We start from the raw sequence: 12,989 nt of genomic DNA on the forward strand, positions 1-12,989 counted from the left end.
GAGATCTCTGGATGGGTCAGATGAAACTTTAATCGAGGACACACACGTAGCTGCTTCATGAGTCTGGTTAACGCACAAAGGGAAACTGAATCAGCATCAGTGTTTTAAGACCAGGGACGAGAACAGCCGTACGAAATCAAACTTTAAACGTTTTCTTTCTTTTAAGATTTGTTTTTGGCTTTTATGCCTTTATTATAGAGGGAGGACAGTGGACAGAGTCGGAAATCAGGGAGAGAGAGTGGGGAGAGACATGCGGGAAATGGGCCACAGGCCGGACGCGAACCCGGGCCGCCCACGCGTGAGGACTGAGCCTCAATACATGGGGTCGCGCGCACTGCCGCTGCGCCACCGGCGACCCCAAACGTTTTCTAAGATATTACACAACCACTGCTAACGGTTTGAACCTCTGCTGAGGTGTCTTAGCTCTAACTGCAGACCACAGACTCGACGTTGCTTCTGCAACATCTGCATGCGTGTCTTAAAGGGATACTTCACCCATTTACATGAAGCTGTGTATCATTACAAACATGGTAGTAGTGTTGAATGGTTGTGAGTCCAGCCCTCATTTTGCCCTGAGACAAGAACAACATGTTTTTCTTTGCCTGGAACTTTTCTTCATGTGATGCAATATGACGCATGTAAATGGGTGAAGTATCCCTTTAAAGCAGCTTCTGTTCCACACCAGAATGCAAGCCTGCATCTCCACCAAGCTGACTGCAACACACCATGGCATTCACACTTGTTACTAACTAGAAGTTTTAGAGCCACCGCGGTGCCTGGCTCTGTGAAAAGCGGCACTTGGCTCCGGCCCATAGCAGCTCCAGTAACAGCATGAAGAAGAGGAGAAGCAGAAAAACACATTGAATATGTCAGTGGCCTGAGTCCTTTCTGTTCAGTCTGAGTGTTCTTGCTGTTGTTTCCCCTCAGACTGCTGCAGACTGTCTCTTTGATGCATTTCTCTAACTTGTTTAAAGTTTGTGCTCGTACAAGATCCCATCCATGTGTAAAACTGCACAAGCAGAAAAGGTGTAATTTGAACGTATTTGTCTTATTTTGTCAATTCAAAACGCTTAGCAACAGTTTGAGAAGAGTTTAACGTGGTTCATAAGAAGAACATCTGAACACATTACGTGAGTACGTGAGAAACGCAGACTTCACACACACAGACGCACACTCGTGATGGCGTCTCGTTCTCTTCATGAGCACACTCATGTAATTGCTCTCCTCTCGTCTAACATGCCGCTCGTACACTACACGCTGTGTGTTCTCTCACAGGCACAAAGCCATTTCTTTGTTGTCTTCTCGGGTGCGTTTCGGTGTGTTATTGAGTGTGTGTGCTAATTCTCACATTGTGTGTTTACCACTGTTACACATACACACATAAGGACGGGCATCTTTACTACTCTTCCCCCTCCTTTGCTACCTCTCCCTCCAGGCGAAGGCCACTCAGGCCTGCAGATGGAAGATAATGACAGTGCTGTCCCCACTGGCTAGTTGTGTGTGTTTGAGTGTGTGTTTTTGTGAGTTGTGCGTGTTGGCTCTATTTGGGCTCAGGCTCGTGCCAGCAGTGGCGTATTAAGCTCCACTTGGCCATCTCCTTGCTGGCTGAGTCGATGGCTTGGTCACTCGTGGTTTTACTGACTGGATGGACACTTTAGTGGCTGGCAGCGATAGACCAGTGGATGGCATACAAGCTGATACATCCACCAATCAGCTTACATGCTGGTTACTTGGCTCACTTTCCCATAATTAGATTTTTAACATTGTCACATTATAAGTTTAGCTGGAGGTGCCCTTGTTTCTACTAGATTTGAGAAGTGCATGATGGGAAATATTATCAAAGGAGTGTAGTGCAGAGATCCTATGAGATACCTCGTCTTTGTAAAAAGTTTCTGTGTTGTCTGAAGTGTCTTTAGATGTTCGAGTGGTTCTTGACTGTAGTGTTTTTAAAGTCTTGTAATGGGAGCTTGGGAAGCATTACTCACTTGCTGATGTGCTGCTGGGCTCAGGTATACTCACCTGCTCATTAGCAGTCCTGCTGAAAACCTGACAGGCTGATTGGCAGGCTGATTGACTTTGTGGCCCAACACTGGCAGCTGCTCAGTGTGAAGACAGGCAGGTGTAAGGTAACCAGAGGGAGGGAGCGTTTCAAGGTCCTCGGGTGTTCACTCACCTTTTTCCCTCAATCTGTGCCCCCCCCCCCCCCCCCCCCCCCCCCGATACGACGCAGGACAGTTCATAACCACACTGAAACTTTTTGGGTGATCAGTAGTTATTATTGTGGTGACAATCACACATTAGATGATCTGAGGCTTCAGTAAAAACAGGAGAGCTTCAACGCTCAGACTCTGAATGATGGTTCGCAGCAGATTCGGCTCCTTGACTGATCTGATTCAAACACCAAGCTGCTCAGTGCAGCACACATCCTCAAAGAAGACAAGTCATTTCTACATTTGTGAGTGTGTTTTGATTCACCTTGTTGATAAAGTACCTGAACCTGAACAGCTTCCTTCTTGCTTGTTTATCATGGAAAGTTCTCTTTGGTTTCATGTTTGAATCCTAGTTGAACGCTCAGCTCAGCTCAAAGCAACAAACACGTGAAAATATTAACAGATTCTGAGCCAGGTCTCGCTTTGAGTCGAGCTCACTGAAGTTGTGTTCTGAAGTCTTTTCCCCCCAACAAGTTCAAAGTGCTCCTCTTTGCATGTTAAGTAGTCTGCGTGCGCACACACACACACACACACACACACACACACACACACACACACACACACACACACACACACACAGCCTGTGTTGTTGGTCTGAGGCCTCAGGCTATCAGACAGCACACCTGAGGCCATCACAGGTGGTGGGGCCACGACCCCCCAGGAGACAGACCACGCCCTCATTTGGCAACAATGCATTTGATGTATCCACCTCAAAGTCAGACAGTCGAATCCCCTGAGTCATGTTACAATGATATTTAATCTGCCCTGGGCTTTAGAAATTGAGATTTCTGACTGACATGAGTGTCGAGGATGCAGAAAAAACTCCCCTCTCTGTTGTTGATCCTGAAATATTTATTTGGAAAAATAGATCCCTCTCAGAATAATCGACACATTCACAATCCCAACATGTCAAATCTTGCAGATAGGTTCAAAAGATGATGCTGACAGAAACCCCTTTGGGGTCATTTCTAGATGCTGAACTGAAGCGTATTGTTTGTATTTGCTGTTGAAGGCAGATGAAGTTTTTTTTTTTTTTTTTGAAAGTCTGATGAAGCTGACGTATTAGACAAGCAGGGAGTGAAGAAGTGTTGTATAGGAAGGCCCAAAACAAACAGGATAATCCAATAAATGAAAGCTGTGTTGATGTTCATTAAGGAGAAAAGGTTTCTGGCCTCCCCGGATATCCTCAAGGCAGAGACGAGCTCTGCATCATATCGCTGTCAGATGAGAGCTCTCTGCGTCCTCTGAGGATTCGTTTTTCTTAGATCTTTTCATCAGCACCCTGGTCATCAGGATCGGCATGAACAAGAGGGCGCAGGTTAATGCAGATAGGTTTGGCCTCGTTGAAGGTATAAAATAGCTGATTTCCATGCGTCTTGAAGAGCGAGGACGCGCGGCCTTGCGGAGGATACGGCCCTCCCGCTCTGTCTGCGCCACTCCACTTTCTATTCCTCCATCGCTTTCCACCAGGGAGGCCAGAGATGTTTGAAGCCTTTCCTTTTTTCTCTCTGGCCTCTCCTTCTCTGTCTCTGTGTGTCGAGGTCCCTGGATGTGGAGTTTTTAATTACTCTCTCCTGGCTTTGTGCATAACCAATGAAAGATTGAAGGGCACTTCCCTCTGAAAGGCACTGTTAGAATATGGGTTTTTCTAATACCATCGCTTTGGGAGATGAATGCTAATACACAAACTGTGACTTTTTGTGCTGTCTCTCTGCCTTTGGTTACTCATATCTGTGTGTGTGTGTGTGTGTGTGTGTGTGTGTGTGTGTGTGTGTGTGTGTGTGAGTTCGGCCGAGAGACAGACTGTCTGGCTGTTGTTTTGCATGTGAATCAGGGCAGAGGAGGACTGGCGTTATTAGATTGAGTTTGCAGAGTGGTGGGGATGGGCAGGGTGAAGACTGCCTGAGCAGGTGAGTTCATTGCACTGATTCGATTTTCATGCAGAGAAGTTTGCGGGTGCAACACCACAAGGTGCCCCCCAAGACTCTGTTTAGGCAGCAAAATGAATATAAAGAGGCATGAAAATCAATAGAGGCCATCATATCTAAGAGATGAGCTACAAAAACAAGCGGCCGAGCTTTCTGTGCCTTCAACCTTAAAGTACAATGTCCTTCAAAGGAACAATAATGAATAGAGCGGTCAACCAAGGACATGGTTCGACTTCATTTGTAAAAGTGGGCACACACACTTAAGTCAAAGTAAATCTTCAATCCAGTGGACAAGAAACACAAACACAACGAGTCCTGGATGGACTCAACGTTGTTGACCGACTGCTGAAGGCTTTCAGGATAAACCTCTAGATTAGCAACAGGCTGCAGTGTTGCTAGCATGTTGCTAATGGGGGATTTTTAAGTTTTTTAAAGGGTGGTCAAAATGCCAGATTTACAACTTTGATATTATTCTTGTTCAAAAATATATATAATTCATTGACAACAATTGGGTAATTATTTTTTAGTTTTACTCTTTTACTCAGCATCTTTTAGTCTTGTTGACATCTCCGGCGCTCTTTTCCAAAAGTAGGATTTTCCTCGTAGTTTTGCCGCTCACAGATCGTGTCTTGTACCTCTGTGTCTGATCAGGACACACATTGTTAAGTATGTAAAACATGCAGTAAAAAGTAACAGAGCAGTGTGGGTCATGCAGTGGCTGTTGTCATAGAGACAGGAGGGACTTGCAGCACTTTTCTTTTCAGTGCACAAACGCTTTTCTGCCCTGGTGAGGCCGTTGTTTAAATCCTCTTTTTCAGTATTATCAGAGTTTATTTCACGGAACAGATCCCTGACTTTTGTGTTCTGCCAACTTTTTGTTCAAATCTTTGCACTGACTCATAACAACAAAGATGATTAACAGCCTCCATAGAAGAAAACACGAGGGAGATAACTCCGTCAATGAAACCTAAAAGCCCGGCCTCACAGCACACATATCACTGAGTCTGCACACAAACAAGTGGACATGGTGTCAATAGATTTCAACATGCAGATGTGTAGATGGAACAGGGTGAGTGTGAGAGTCCAAACAATGTTAATTAGTGTCAGATGATTGATGGTCATTCAGCCCATCACGTTTCTTGCTTTCTCATGGATGCCCGCCTTAATTGCTCTCATGAATCTGTCATCCTTTTTCCCTCCCGTCCTCCCCCCCCTCCCTTCCTCCCTCCCTCACCTCTTCACTCTGAAGTTGCAGACAGGGAAGGTTTTCTGTCTTATTATTTCCCAGGGCTGAGTAAGGTTGAATTCAATGAATGACCACAGGTTATAAGGTATTAATATACACGGCAGAAGGCAGCGGGGGCACGCTACATGTAGGGATGTTCCCCTCTGTCAGCACTGTGCAGGTAGCACTCATACAGGGCTCCCTAATATGTGTGGATTCATTTCCCCCAACGCAGGAGGAAAACTTCAAAGGCTCGGAGGAGAATTTGGCCGAGTGGATTTGAAAAGGGATGAGACTCTGATCTGGTTCAACTTTGCTTGCTTGGTGTGTTTTCTCACTGACTCTTTTCTTTCTCTAACACTCCCTCCCACCTTGTCTGTTTTCTTTCTTCCGGCAGAGTTTCTCCTGTGTGAGCTGCTTTGCTCTCAAAAAGTGAGAGAACTGATGACTTTAATGTTTTAGCGAGAACAGCAGCGTAAACCAATCTCAGGACTTGCGTTTGCTTGTTTGGGGATTATATGTCTTTAAGCCTGTCATCGTCCTGCTCGCCTGTGTGTAACCTCCCCTCCGCCTCCCCTCCCCTCCGCTTCCAACCACACCCATCTTCTGCCCTCACACGTCACGCTTTTGGATGTGACGATGCAGCCGAGATGTTTCAGCGTCTTTCTGCATCACATCTGCTTTGAGGTGTGTCGTGGTTTCAGCATTCGGGCCGCTCTCTCCTTTTGCATGAACCTCGTGTGACAGCACCTGAAATATGCATATGTTTCCGAGGCACCACAGGGCGCCATCTGAGGGTTATTCTGAATGCAAGTGATGGCAGGCCAGAGTGCTGGAGACCTATTCTCTGAATATTTGATGGTCTTAATGAGCAGAAAAAATACAGCACTAAGCACTTTGTTGGTGTGTTTGACTCGCGGTGTCGAGGAATAATGGACGGAAGGAAGTGGATGAAATATTGAAAACTCTGTGAGAACTCTGCAGCAGGAAGAGGAAGGCTTCTCCTTCGTGACGTCGCCTACAGTGAAAAAAAAAAAGAAACGACAAGAAGAGGTCACACTCTGAAGACAGACGCAATATCCGGTTTTAAACACTGACCAATTAAACCGATGAGAATTTGGTAGCCAAAAATATAAACAACAAACGATCCAAAAAATATATTTAACACAACTTACCAATCTTCCTCAGCTGTGTCACCTCAACTATTCAACACATTTTTTTTTTATTTAAAAATGTGTACGTTTATAGTTACTTATTCAACCCCACTCTCACTCCCTTTCCTCACATACAAACCAATGCCACACAAATACAGCACAACGTTTGTTTTAAACACATGTGGTCTTGACCCAACCGTCGGGTGAAACGGGCACACAGCTTTCTCTTCTTCTCAGAATATTATTCAATCATTTCTCTCAGTCTCTGGCTCACCTGTGGACGATGTGACAAGACGATCGAACGCTTTGCTTGAAGACACATTTTAACAGGAGTTTTTTAAGTCTCGGATAAGTTGACCGGATATAACCCCAAAATAAACATTTCAGGATCAAGAGGTAGCTTCACCTTGTGCATTTTTAAAAAATAATAATTGCTCGCACCATAAAGTTTCTCTCTCTTTGAATTGACACACATTACGTGAAATCATTTTGCCTGCAGAATCTCTTTTTGCGGCCCAGGCTGTCAAATCCTGAACCGCGATTGTAACAGGAAATGAAAAAGCCATGATAGTCACTGAAATGTAAAGTGTATCATATGAGGTCAGCGATGAATGGCTCAGTCTGCGACTATTGAAAAATATCAAAGTCAGTGATGGATCGTTGAAGGATCCATGACTGATAAATGGAAGGTGTCGAAGGCGGGGAATGGCTGGATGGACAGACGGACGGTGTGTGGATGAAGGATAGTGGCTCATGGCTATCACTCAATAAGTTCAGAGTTCCCGGAGTTTCATGTGGCGTAAGTGGCTTTCACAGTTTTCATCGTTACTGTACCTGTAATAACTTTGTGCCCTTGGTGCCCTTGCAATAAAATGATGATGGATGACAGCGAGGGGAGATGAAAGCGGGACAGTTTAGTGTGCAGGGTGGGTGTGATTGTTTCGAGACAAACACAGTATGAGTGAAAAGTTATTGCAGGCATTGCATTTTTTCATTATAAGGACATTCCTGTCTTTCATTGTAAATCATATTTAAAGGATCAATATGTAGCGCTGACACCTAGTGTCTAAAATGAGTACTGCAGTCCAATTCAAAACCTTACAGAGAGCTGCCCCCCCCCCCCCCCCCCCCCCCCTCCTCTCTAGCCTTCAAAGGCCCGCCTACCTTCTCTGGTCCAACCAAATCCAGAGCATTCAGGAGCAGAATCTAAAGTTAGAAGGAGGACATACTGGCTGCTGCATTGTTGTCAGAGAAGCTTCAACACAGCAGGTTTCCTTCTGATCAGGTCACTTCAGGGATATCTGCACAACTTTATAAGTAATCTTAATGAATGAAATTAATCCTCTTATTCTTTAAATTATAATCTCTGCTCATTATTTTTATATGAAGTTTCAGCTTTTGACTGGAGGGGAAAGAAATGGTGTGACATGCAAATGAATAGAAAATAAATCTTGCCTTGGAGCTGTGACTTTTTGTGCCACACTAAATATTCACTGCAGGAATGACTTTAGATGCTCTCTTTAATTGAACGTGTGCGGATTTATCGGACAGGTTTCCTGCGGGTCGGCTCGTGTCAGCCGTCTCTTCCACTCGGCTGTAAAGAAAGCTGTGGTGGCAGATATGGATTAGCATCAGAGCATCTCGTGGCAGGTGTGACACGTCTGTGGTGGCACTGCCAGCGCTGCCCTCTGACTGCTAATCGCCTCTGTTGTCTTTCATCTGTGGAGCGTTGCTTTGAAAACGCTTTGGGACAAATGCTTGGTACCACTGCCAGTCCCAATGTTTCATGGCAGATCAGAGGTTCTGAGAGGTGGAAGGGTGTGGTTGAAAGAGGAAGGGGTCGACGAGGGAAGAGAGAGAGGAGACGGAGCGAGGTTGTCAAAACAGCTCCTCGTCCTCTCCTCCGCTGCCTCCTCTCCGTCTCTTCTCTCTCTCTCCGCCCTCGCTGCCAAACGCAGGAAACAGATCAAAGGAGGCCGACATGAAAGGCATCCCTGAGATTCTGATTTTGGTGCCCCGTTTCCTCGCTCTCTCTGTTACAGATATGGAAATGCTGAATCCCGAATACAGCCTGAACCAAGGCTGCAGAGGATGCCCATCCTCCTCTCCTCTGCTCCTCATCCTCTCACCCCTTCATCATCATCATCCCTCTCCATCCTCTGCTCTCTCCTCAGCCCTCAGGCTTGCAGGTAGATAGCGTTTGATTGGCAGCTGCTGTGACAGTCAGTGGAACCGGCTGAGAGTAGATGAGTGTCAGCCTTGCTCCAGGGGCTTAAGGCAGCAGCAGAGTTGTAGCTCTCTGCTGGAGAGAGACGGCCATGAAATAAGACTCAGTGCCTTCTTCTCTTTTTCTTCGCTTCTCTCAACTGAAGCAGGTGGCAGCTAAATAGATTTTTCAAATCGCTCCTGAGTTTATCCCGAGACTGGAAACTGGAACATTTCTTCAGCTCACATCGTGTCACAAGCTTTCCATCTCTCATTTCTCTTCACCTGCCTTTGGATTTGATCTGAATGTGTGTTTTGCTGCAGTCTGTAGCATCTTGCTACTCAAACTCTTCCTTTATCGCTTCCCTCCATCCCTCCTCCATAGCGTTTACGCTACTTGACAATTAGCCATGCTGTTCCCATTTAGGCATCTGTATGAAAAGTTTTCCGTCTTTAGAAAAACTTTGGAATAAAACTCTACGTCTGCCTTTAGAGAAACCACAGGAGGGATCTCTGCAAATAAAAAAATATTGAAACGTGAAATCGTCTCAGTTCTAAAGTAGCCGTGACAAAATGCCCAGATGGAGGAAAGACGTTAGCGGGATGTCTTTGCTGGGTTTGCAGCTTGAACTCTGTCCCATCAACACAAAGAGCTTCGTCACTTTTCCCTCCAGCCAAGAGTGCCCGCCATCGCTGCCTCACAGCAGGAAGACGGGAACATGACGGAGAGAGAGAGAGAGAGAGAGAGGCTTCATGGGACACAGCTTTAAATCTGGCAGCCAATACCAAAGATGGTAAACAGATGTGTACTGATGATAAGTGAGTTAGTGAAACCGGGATGAGTCTCTCTCTCCCAGCTTTTTCTTTCATCTTTGTTTGGTCAGAGCTTGAACAGCTGGCTACAAGCCATCCTGGAACGTATGGAAATGTTGATTTGGATTTTCATAACTGGCTGTTTTCGATAAGCTTGCATAAAAAAACTCTTTATGAACATTTTTCTTATTTGTTGGCGTATTTTAAACACGTTGTTGATGTACATCAGATATTATTATTTCTTTGGGCTCAGTCTAATGAAATGTATGTATGTTACTCAGTCCTAGTATGTGTTAGTATGTGTGTAGCATGTCTCACAGTGATGACAGATACAAGTTGAGTTTTTCCCAGGGTTAAAAAGGCGAACATGTTGGGATTAAGTGTTGGTGTTAAAGATTATTATGATGTACCTGAAGTAGCCGGCTGGGTCTGTGGATGGTTCACACCTTTCCCCCCCAAAGGGCTGCAGCAGTCAAGCTTACCAAATCAACCACCACCATGATCTGTTTTCTAAATGTAACCAAACCAACCTTTCATGTTATTCAGGTTTTTATCAAGAATGATGGAGGTGCATAAAACAGATCCTGTTGTCTGCATGTATGCATGAGGTACCCAAAAGGAGGGCTTGACAGAGCATCAATATGTGATGTCCCTGACGCCCAGACGTCACCATCAGACTGTGTCGTCTCCCACCTCCGGCTTGATTCATGCACGACCTGCTCCGTGCTCCACCTCAGCTGCAACGAATTTGCGGCAATTTTTAGAATACACACCAAAATGGTGCTTTACTTTGTGTGAGATGTAATGGGGAGCTGCTAACTTGAGTCTCATTTTTAGATCAACCCTGGTTTTAAAAGAAACTCTGTTCCATTTGGATGAAAGCTTCCTTGAGAGATTAATACGATGGATCAGAACGGACACCGATGATAAATCAAGAAAAAAAACAAAAGTTGTTTACCCTCCAGAAATCAGAAATAAGAAATCGTCTGAACAGTGCGAACTTTTCATGTCTCCTTGAATCCTGGAGACGGACAAGCACTTTCAAGAGGCCATAAATATTGAATGCAGGATAAATGCAGGCCCATGTGATTACAAAGTGGAGTGTGTGTGAATGAGTTTTAGCTGTATGTGTCAGATACTCACAGAGTGCTCTGGAGTGTCTGCTGAAAGGATGCAAGACACAACAAAGTGGACCTAATTAGAGGGATTTGGAGCGCATTTAAAAATGAATCACACACCAACAACAGTATTCAGCACGTCTGTAAAATGGGCAGCTGGCAGAGCAGAGAGCGAGTCTGCCTGCTTAACACTCCCAGAAACATATGAATGGGAGGTCTGATTACTTTGTGGCTCATGCACATGCACGCATGCCCGTTACTGTCGTCTGTGTTCATGAAGGTTCCCCTCATTCGTATCTATGAAGGTAAAAACAAAAACACAACTTTATCTTTCAAATATAAAGGAGATAGTTTGAAATGTTGAAGGTCACTCCGGCCTACATCTGCATGGTTCTTATTCTGATGGGAATATTTGGGACGTACTGATTAAGACACCATAATAATTAAATATACTAAACATTGTGTCAAAATGAGGGAAAAAACTTTTCTGCTCTGTCAAAAGCTCTGTAGATTTTAACTTTCTTTTTAAGTTGTGTTTTTTGGGCCTAGTTGTCTTCGCTGGGAGGACAGAGACTTGAGATCAAACCCTCTGTCAATCCAATCTAACCACTGAGCCACAGCGGACTCTTCTAGTCATCTTGCTTTTAGTTACCGATCATTATTTGGAGACTTTTAAATGCTTGAGATTGTACATTTGAAGTTTGCATTAGCTATTATAGTTTTGGCATTTTTCTCGCCACAGATTTGATCGCTTTAAGTTGTAATTATACAGAACATCCAGACATTTCTTGTTTGTTTGTTTGTTGTTTTTGAGTACGGGGCAGGTAAAAATAAGATTTATTCTTTTCCCTGCTCCTTTCCAAACATGATTGGATTGCGAATACTTCTTCTTTTTTTTTTCCGTGAACATTTTATGTGTTGGCATGAAAATGAAAAATGTATTTGTATTTTCTTTTTGAATCTACCCGCATGCCTCCCACAGAGTTTTCACTCTCAGCCACCGGCATGTTTTATTCAAATCATATTTCACACCACATGTTCAATTTAATGAAACCATCAGTGACTGAAAAACATGATGATGCAAAAGATGGAAACCTGAGCTTTCCTTTGAAATAACAATGTTCATCCTCGCTGTTATTTACGTTTTATTTGAGATCTATTTGATCAGGATGCTGCATGAAAACAATCTTTATTAGATTCCTCTGCACCGTCTGTTTTTAGAGTCTTGTCAGACAGATGTAACACACTTTGCTTATTACCTGTGTTTGCCCTTGAACTTAAAATGTAAATTTACATACATGTATTTACTAACAAGCACACTTCTCATTTACCTCCTTCAACACCGTCTTTCCGATATTAATCCCGTCTTATTTTGTAGCATCGGATCTCTCTCCTTTCGCTCTCTGGTGTGCTCAGAGAGTTTGTGATAAATCGCTCACAAGCTAAGGAATGTAATTTCTACATCAGAATGAGATGTGGTTACAGTGAGATGGATCGGGATGTGAGAAAACACGTAAGGCTAAGAAAACGCAGACTGCTGCTTTAATCGTGCAAAGCCAGCCCGAGAGACGTCACCGTGAATTACTGCAACAGTTAAACCACACACTCGTACTCGCATGAGAGCATCAATCCAGACGCAGACACACGAACACATGCACACTTAAGCATCATCCTCTGCATTTGAATTAAATCAAAGAGAAGAGCAGGGGCTGCTAAACTTGTTTATATGCAGATTTCCGTGCATTGAGGTGATGAAAAACAGCAAATACATGGAAAACACTGGAGCTATTTTTACCCTCAGACAAATGCCACGGCAGAAAGCTGCTTGCTCCCGTTGGCGACTAATGCTTTCTTTGTTGGTTGCTCTCCTCACATCCGTGGCCTCCCGTTACAAAGATTTGCTGGCGGCACAAAGACATGAAAAGGAAGTCTTGTGTCGTCTGTAATGTTCGTATTATTGTTCTGTATGGCGTGTTTTTGCTGCTCGCTCTGGATGGTATAAGAGTCTAATCCTCCTGTGAGAGGGCCTGTGAAAGGCCATGCTGGCAAGAAAAGTGGCTGGCAGCGTTACCCCTGCTTGGAACACTGCAGGGCGTACGCCTGCCTTGATATCTGTGTCATGCTCTCAGTCCTTCAGAAAAGACCTACACACCGGTTCTTTCATCCCAATCTAGGATGTAACTATTTGGTGTCCAAGTTGGCTGTGGTGATAAGCAGTGTCTGGTTGGACTCTGGTTATTATGGGATGTCATATTAGTGCCTGTCTACAAGGCAGCGTATCACCTTCGTGGGAATGGAGCAGCTGTTAAATATGGGAGCCGAACCTGACAACACAG

At 44.5% G+C, this 12,989-nt stretch overlaps 1 protein-coding gene across 3 annotated transcripts in view; it reads left to right on the top strand.

Moving 5' to 3' along the window:
• Positions 1 to 12,989, top strand: part of pard3aa (par-3 family cell polarity regulator alpha, a) — a 354,935-nt gene that overhangs the window by 98,233 nt on the left and 243,713 nt on the right. The window lies entirely within an intron of this gene.

The sequence above is a fragment of the Symphodus melops genome (genome assembly GCF_947650265.1).
Source record: "Symphodus melops genome assembly, chromosome: 14".
Taxonomy (NCBI): domain Eukaryota; kingdom Metazoa; phylum Chordata; class Actinopteri; order Labriformes; family Labridae; genus Symphodus; species Symphodus melops.